Genomic DNA, 9064 nt, shown 5'->3' on the forward strand with positions numbered 1-9064 from the left:
AATGCATAAGATTCTGTATTTACGGTAGCATAGCTTCTCAAGGTCCAATAGAGACCCAATTCCTGTGTGCCTCAGTCTTCCCGCTCTTTCATTCAAACCCAACCCCTTTCCTTTATGTAACCAGTCGTCGTATCGGGTTAGCCCACTAGTGGCTTTTCATGACATGATTAGTAATCGATGTGTGATCTATTCTGGGTATATATTTGTAATTCTTCGTGATTATTTAGGTATTTAGTAAATACATAATTAAGCCAATTTGTGTATTGCTGATTCAACTTAATAGCTAGGGTTCGTGCAGATAACCAAGTACTTATGACAATCAGAATGAGACCGATCGAGGTGACGATTAAACGGTTAAAGACCTGGAGAATAAACCACCCTCCCCCCAGCTGTCAATGTCCCTTAATGTAATGATGTGGTTGATACTGACAAGAAGCACATGGCTGAGCTCTTTAATCACCATGTCATTAAGTCAGGATTCCTATTTGACTCAGCCATGCCTCCATGCCTGTCCAACATTTCCTCACCCCTTCCTCACCCTGTCTAATGCGACTATCCCCGATGCTTCTCCCTATTTTTCCCCTACCCCGCTACAAAGTTTCTCCCTGCAGGTAGTCACTGAGTCCGAGGTGCTAAAGGAGCTCCTTAATCTTGACCCCAAAAAATCATCTTGGTTATGGTTTAGACACTTTCTTTTTTAAGGTTGCTGCCCCTATCATCACCAAGCCTATCTCCAACCTTTTTAACCTGTTCCTGTCTGGAGAGGTTCCCATTACTTGGAAGGCAGCCACAGTTCACCCTTTATTTGAAGGAGGACATCAAGCTGATCCTAGCTGTTATAGGCCTATTTCTATTTTGCCCTGTTTATCAAAAGTGGAAAAACTTGAAAAACTTGTCAATAATCAACTGACTGGCTTTCTTGATGTCTATAGTCTTCTCTCAGGTATGTCATCTGGTTTCCACTCAGGTTATGGATGTGTCACTGCAACCTTAAAGATGCTCAACGATGTCACCATTGCCCTTGATTGCTGCTATTTTAATTGACTTGGCCAAAGCTGTTGATACGGTAGACCATTCCATTCTTGTGGGCCGGCTAAGGAGTATTGGTGTCTCTGAAGGTTCTTTGGGCTGGTTTGCTAACTACATCTCTTAAAGAGTGCAGTGTATAAAGTCAGAAAATCTGCTGTCTCAGCCACTGCCTGTCACCAATGGAGTACCTCAAGGCACAATCCTAAGCCCCATGCTCTTCTCAATTTACATCAACAACATAGCTCAGGCAGTAGGAAGCTCGCTCATCCCTTTATTTCCAGATGAAACAGTCTTATACTCAGCTGGCCCCTCCCCAGATTTTGTGTTAAATGCTCTACAACAAAGCTTACTTAGTGTCCAACAAGCTTTCTCTATCCTTAACCTCATTCTGAACACCTCCAAAACAAAGGTCATGTGGTTTGGTAAGAAGAATGCCCCTCTTCCCACAGGTGTTATTACTACCTTTGGGGGTTTAGAGCTTGAGGTAGTCACCTCATACAAGTACTTGGGAGTATTGCTAGATGGTGCACTGTCCTTCTCTCAGCACATATCAAAGCTGCAGCCTAAAGTTAAATCTAGACTTGGTTTCCTCTATCGTAATTGCTCCTCTTTTACCCCAGCTGCCAAACTAAACCTGATTCAGATGACCATCCAACCCATGCCAGACTACGGAGATAGAATTTATAGATCAGCAGGTAAGGGTGCTCTTGAGCGGCTAGAAGCAAAACTGTTTTTTAGAAATGTATGCAAATGTTCTATTAAAAATCTAAAACTGAAATAACTAATTTACATAAGTATTCAGACACTTTTCTATGAGATTAGAAATCGAGTTCATGTTTCCATTGATCATCCTTGAGACATTTCTACAACTTGATTGGAGTCCACCTGTGGTAAATTCAATTGATTGGACATGATTTGGAAGAGCACACACGCGTCTATATAAGGTCCCACAGTTGACAGTATTTGTCAGAGCAAAAACCAAGCCATGAGCCTGAAGGAATTGTCTGTAGAGATCCGAGACAGGATTGTGTTAAGGCACATATTTGGGGAAGTTTCTCAAACATTTTTGCAGCATTTGAAGGTCCCCAAGAACACAGTTTGTACATCATTTTTAAATGTAAGATGTTTAGAACCACCAAGACTTTTCCTAGAGCTGGCCTCCCGGCTCCCTCAGGGAGGTGACCAAGAACCCAATGGTCACTCTGATAGAGCTCCAGAGTTCCTCTGTGGAGATGGGAGAACCTTCCAGAAGGACAACCATCTCTGCAGCCCTCCACCAATCAGACATTTATGGTAGAGTGGCAAGACGGAGTTTGCCAAAAGGAATCTAAAGACTCTCAGACCATAAGAAACTAGATTCTCTGGTCTGATGAAACCGAGATTGAACTCTTTGGCCTGAATGTCAAGCGTCACGTCTGGAGGAAACCTGGCATCATCCCTATGGTGAAGTATGGTGGTGGCAGCATCATGCTGTGTTTTTCAACATCACTGGGACTGGGAGACCAGTAAGGATTGAGGTAAAGATGATTGGACCAAAGTACAGCGAGAACCTTGATGAAAACCTGCTCCAGAGCGCTCAGGACCTCAGACTGAGGTGAAGTTTCACCTTCCAACAGGACAATGACCCGAAGCACACAGCCAAGACAACACAGGAGTGGCTTCAGGACAAGTCTCTGAATGTCCTTGAGTGGACCAGCCAGAGCCCGGACTTGAACCCGATCGAACATCTCTGGAAGAGACCTGAAAATAGCTGTGCAGCAATGCTCCCCATGCAACCTGACAGAATTTGAGAGGGTCTGCAGAGAAGAATGGTGTGCCAGGCTTGTAGTGTCAGTTGAGTAAACTCTTACTGACAGTTGTGGCTGCTTTGCGTGATGTATTGTTCTCACCCTTCTTGCCCTTTGTGCTGTTGTCTGTGCCCAATAATGTTTGTAACCTGTGCTGCTGTCATGTTGTGTTGCTACCATTCTATGTTGTTGTCTTAGGTCTTTCTTTGTATTGTGTTGTCTCTCTTGTCGTGATGTATGCTTTGCCTTATATTTTTTATTTATTTAAATTTTTAATCCCAGCCCCCGCAGAAGGCCTTTTGCCTTTTGGTAGGCTGTCATTATAAATAATAATTTGTTCTTAACTGACTTGCCTAGTTCAATAAAGGTTAAATAAAGGTTTAGTAAAAGGTTTAGTAAATAAAATAGTGTCATATCCAAGAAGATTCAAGGCTATTCAACGCTGCCAACGGTGCTTCAACAAAGTACTGAGTAAAGGGTCTGAATACTTACGTAAATGTGATATTTCATTTTTTATTTAAAAAAATAATAATTACAAAAAATGTCTAAACCTGTTTTTGCTTTGTCATTATGGGGTATTGTGTGTAGATCGATGAGGGAATTTTAGAATAAGGCTTCAACCTAACAAAATGTCGAAAAAGTCAAGATGTCTGAATACTTTCCGAAGGCACATTCATGGAAGCCGCAATTTGCAATATTAAAGCTGATCTACCCCCTAAAATAAAGTCAATACAAATCAACTGGGATGCCACAGATCTCACCAAAGGGACAGGAATTATACCCAAATAGTGGCCTGTACCTGTCCACATATCGCTTGGTAGTGATTCACCAGGCCTCCAAACACAGCTGCCTTCGCCAGTTTCAAATCCTTTCTCGACCACTTCTGAGGAAGAATGCACCAATGTGGTGGCATTTGGGAAGAAAGGAGGGAATATCTCAGAGGGGGAAAAATATTGTACTAGGCAAACAGTCTGACATCACAATTTAAGTTTGAAATGTAATGGTATGATAAACATAGCATTGGCTCAAACGGTTTTGAACTAAAAGTTTAAACAATTAATTCAGGATTTTATAATATTTTATCAGTTGGTTCTTTACCTTGAAATGAGTATACAAGCCCAGGAGAAACTGACTTATGGCTAATGATAAAACATGTTTTGTCACCTGATATGTGCAGTGAAATGTGTTGTTTTACAGGGTCAGCCATAGTAGTACAGCGCCCCTGGAGATAATGTGGGTTAAGCGCCGTGCACCTCCACCGATTCTTCACATTGTCGCTCGGGTATTTCGAACCAGCGACCTTTCAGTTACTGGCTCAGTGCTTTTCTCACTAGACTACTTGCAACGTAATCGTAGTTGTGACTGTTGGCATTTTATTTCATAGAATGATTCCTTATTGAGCAACACATTTTTTCCTATTGGGTATGTGTGTGTTTGTGTGCATGACATGCAAAAGTGTGTAAGAGTATCAGTGTGTGAGAGATAACATGTATTACATGTTGTGAAGATTCAGGACCAAAGGATTGATATACAAAATAAATAGCTCCCATATTTAGGCCAACAGCAAAAACTTTGCTGTGTAGGAGACACCTGATAATCATTGTCATACCAAGGTTGCCACCTAGTGGAATACAATAATGCTACATTTAAAACTATCACGTCTGTAACATCCACATCACTCTATGAGCGTTCTAAACAGTTCCAAGCGAATCCAAATGAAGTGATTTAGACATTCAATACTGCATGATGAAATACAAACTGGCGGTATTTAAAATATCTTTATTCTGATTTGACATCCGGAACAATTGAGTTGATTCACTGTGTTGCTCTCATTCTCGAAACAGTAATCACATACCTGACCTCAGTTGGGGGGGGGGGGGTTGTCTATACATTGTACTTGAATAATAGCTTGTTATCATTGACTAGTTGATGAAGTGCTAGTATGAAATAAAAGTCGAAGGACACAAAACCCAAATCAATCAAACAAACAAAAATACAGAACCCAAACAATCCCTTGCTAATGAGGTCCCTCGCCGAACACAAATAGAACAGTGAGCTTCCAATCAGAGTGGCCTGGATGCCGACGCCATTCTACTCACAGACGAACTAAGTTACTAACTAAGACCACAATAGTTGGGTCACAAGGTGATAATGGTTTTGAGGAGTCTATTGAGAAGAAGTCAGGCAGAAATAAGTCAAATGTTCTTCGTATATACAGTAACTACAGAGAATATATGGTAAATATTACACTAATTCAAAGTATTTCAGTCAAAGTTTGTGCTTAAGAACAAGCTAATATTTGTAATTTGTTTTCTGTGCATTGAGTGAACTATGTCAGTGTAATATGTAAATGTGAGTAAAGGCTCTATAGCAAGATGTGCCATTGACTCAAGGTGTGGGAGGGGAAGGCAGGGCATAGCTCAACAGTATGGGGTTGAGTCTAACCATAGCAATTTGGCTGAAAGGTTCAGCAGAAACTTGAGACGGAGGGGCTATAGATCCAGCCTGGAGTTCAGGGTTAAATTGTTGGTAGGGTGTCCTGGCCTCAGTTTGGGGAATTAACATCAGAGGGTGAATCGGCAGGGGGTGCTGAGTGGGGGGGTCCTGGGTCCGGACTGGTGAGGGAAGTTAGAGTGGTGTGCTGGTTTCCCAACAAGGGAGGTGTGATGAGTTAAAGTGGGGTGCTGGGCCAGGACTGGGGAGGGTGCCAAGTTCGAGGGCAGTGCTAGGACCGGACTGGGGAGAAGTACTAAGGAATATATGCAGGGCAAAAATGAGGATGGTCCCCAGGGCCGACACGGTGAGGAAGGCCCACAGAAATATCCTGTCCAGAACCTGAGCAACAAACTTCCAGTCCTGCACAACCTGGAATGAGGGTCTACCAGCTCCCCCACTGACACCCTCTCCAGCCCCCAGACCAGGGCTTCAGCTCTGGGCTCTCCGGTGCCAGCTCTGGATAGTGGTACCGGTCAGTGTGGCCCTGCATGCACAGCATCCTGGCTGGCCTCTGAAGGAAGAGGGAGCAAACCAAGGGGGACATGGGGTGTTAGGAGTTTGAGGAGCGGTGGTGCATGTTGAATGCAAACACCGTGACGATGACAGAGAGTGACGAAGATCATAATGAAGAGGAGATATTCCCAGATGAGAGGGATGACCTTGGAGGAAGTTGGGATGATCTCTATGTCAAGGAGGAAGACAGACAGACAGACAGACAGACAGACAGACAGACAGACAGACAGACAGACAGACAGACAGACAGACAGACAGACAGACAGACAGACAGACAGAGCTTCTCCCCTTCATCCGACAGATGATAGAACACCAGGAACGACAGACCGAAACACGGAATAATTAAGAAAGTGTCTAGAACAGCGAGAGACGTTTCAGAATGAAAGAGTATGTTATAAAGGGGAAGGAATACATCCCCGTCCCGCCGGTTTCCTCTGGCCCCCGTGGCGTTCAGGATCTCCCTCTCTCAGTTGTCGAAGAAGTCCGTCCTGTCTACATAATCACCGAACAGGATCATGTCCACCATGTTACCATCATATGTCCAGGATCCAAACTTCATGGAGCAGTTTTTGTCTGTCGAAGGGGAAAGTGACGTCCGCAGTGCAGGCTGACTTGTAGCTGGCCGGAGGGGTCCACGTGATCCTACGGTTAGACTTAGCAATGGCTTTGGTCATCAGGGAGCCCTCAAACCGCCCATCAGCACTGGGGGAGGATAGTAATAAGAGTCAGGGTTATTGTGCATATAAAACATACATTTTAGGAAGAAAAATCAAACAAAACGGTCCATTAATGTGAACTATTAGTGGGAAACTAGGTGGATGTAACACTGTCTTGTCTGAAGACATTATGCTCAATGGTGCTCATCATAATATGTGACATATCAGAGCTTACTTCTCATAGAGCACGATGTCGGGCAGCCGGATTGCCTCAGATGGAACTCCGATCGATGTGATCCCACTGTAGTCCTCAGGGTCCCATCGTAGATTATCATCTAGCCACTCCTGTTGAGGGAAAGACACATATTACAATATATCTATCCTCATCTATGGAAAACAGGCTACAACCTCTTTTCCTCCTCACCTGCCACAGCCACACATTAGTAGTCATCAGCTGGTTCTTCTCATCCTGTGAGACAGACAGAGACCAAGATATCATGTAGAGTAGACATCCAAGTCAGAATCATGTCTATTTGAGGATAAATTGCTTCAATTCCTTGTTCATTATCCCATCTCATTTGAATGGAGCACTCGCACACCAATAGTGTTCACAAAATCATGGTATTGTAAAATTAAATGTAAGAAAATGACCACACTGGTAAGCAAGACTAACAGAAGGAGAGAAAATGAGGGAGCGTGGAAGAAAAGTGTGTAAGTAGCGGGGATCAGCTGTCTGATTGAGTTTGAGGTTGTGGGGATCACATAGTCCAGAGATGAACTGTAACCTAATACAGGACAGACATCTAGCAACACTCATCAGCCTGGAGCAGAGAACTTCTCACTTGCTCACCATACCTCCTCCTGTTTCACCTCTTGCTCTTTCCCCATCCTCCTTGTTCTATTAATTTTCCAACCTCATCTCTCCTCCTTTCATTCTCTTTGGTATGATAACATCAGTTCGTATTCACAACAACCCTTTTTGATAATTACATACCACAGGCCTCTACCCCTATACCCTCAGAGAGACAGATGAATACATAGACTGCTGTGTATGTGTAGGCGAGGAAAATATTTAACACCCTGACCGGGAGTGTTCCATTAGCTGCTTGTGTCCTCTGACAGAACAGCTATACCATCTCAGCCTATCACATCTGGCCCTGACAAAATGTAACATCTTGAAAACGAGCGTGTTCTGTGAGTTCTACGGAGGCCAACAGCTTTACGTCAGGACCTTGGACAGCTCAGCAAAATCGGGCTGTTTCACTGTGGCAGTGGTTGTTTTGTTTCAGCAACATGGAGAGGGACAGAATTACAATTCTGGCTTAAAAAGTGCATGGCTCAAGCCATTCAGACAAGATATTTAGAATCTTTTGTGTCTTTCATTGTTTGTTTGTACGGTAAGGTCTTTTGTCACTGTGTGAGTGTGTTTCGCTTCAATTCCTTGTTTGTGTGTGTGCATCCTCACCACGTCCACCAGTTGTGAGATCTTGAGTCAGAAGCGTACTGTGACCCTGTCGTTGGCGTGCTGGATGGGCCGGACCCAGCGCTGGTACCCCTGGAACAGGTTCCTCAACAGGAGGTCCTCCATCTCAGCCAGAGACCCAAACTCACCTGGGGATGGGAGTGAAGGGGGAAAGAGATGGAGTTTAATGGAGTGAGAGAAGAGAGGAAGAGGTGGCGTAGAATAGCGACTTTAAGTTATGTATAAGAGTTTAATAAGAAACAATCATTTTATCACCAGCTGTCAATTAAACAATTATTGACAATATAAATTCTTAAGCACCACAGACTAATGGTCTCTAATTTTAATTTAGAATGTAGATAGTGTTTACTATGGTTGCATAAGAAGGGGTTGTGGAATATGAATCTGATTACAAACAGTTGAACAATGGGGGTGGGGGGAGACAGAGACAGGCTAGAGAGCTGGCTTCTCAACTGAAACGACTCCAGAGGAGATGTGTATAGCTGAAAGTATGTGTCTTTTGGTGGTCTGTCTGTCTCTCCCACACTTTATATATATATTATGTGTGTGTGTGTGTGTGTGTGTGTGTGTGTGTGTGTGTGTGTGTGTGTGTGTGTGTGTGTGTGTGTGTGTGTGTGTGTGTGTGTGTGTGTGTGTGTGTGTGTGTGTGTGTGTGTGTGTGTGTGTGTGAGAGACCCTTAACCTGCAGCTAGAGTTGATTCACCCTCTGGCACCCCATCTGTCAGCCCTAACATCTAACATCGTTTTGATTCCATCCAGGAATCAAAACGATGCATACATATTTATGTATAGAACTGTAGTACGTTTACTTAACGTTAGAAATTAAATGCAACTCTTTACTAAGATTTTGCCATCTTCAACATAACTTTCACAGAACGGCTAATCGTTCACAAATAGCCTTGAGATTTTACTGCCAAATGGCATTTGCACTTCAGCATTTCACCAGATATGATGACCATTATTTTCAGAGATAACATTGGGTTCAGAGACAGTCACCCGACACCGCGTCTGTCTCCGTGTCCATCGACCGGTCCTGTTGGTGAGCAGAAACAAAACCAGACATGAAGAAGAACGGAGCGTGTTTGCGCCGGAGATTTATC

The 9064-nt window shown here is 43.5% G+C and overlaps 1 pseudogene; it reads right to left on the reverse strand.

Moving 5' to 3' along the window:
• Positions 1 to 5433: 5433 nt before the first annotated feature.
• LOC135526395 (neuronal acetylcholine receptor subunit non-alpha-3-like) lies at positions 5434 to 6947 on the reverse strand (annotated as a pseudogene).
• Positions 6948 to 9064: the final 2117 nt, after the last annotated feature.

This window comes from Oncorhynchus masou, chromosome 32 (assembly GCF_036934945.1).
Source record: "Oncorhynchus masou masou isolate Uvic2021 chromosome 32, UVic_Omas_1.1, whole genome shotgun sequence".
NCBI lineage: Eukaryota > Metazoa > Chordata > Actinopteri > Salmoniformes > Salmonidae > Oncorhynchus > Oncorhynchus masou.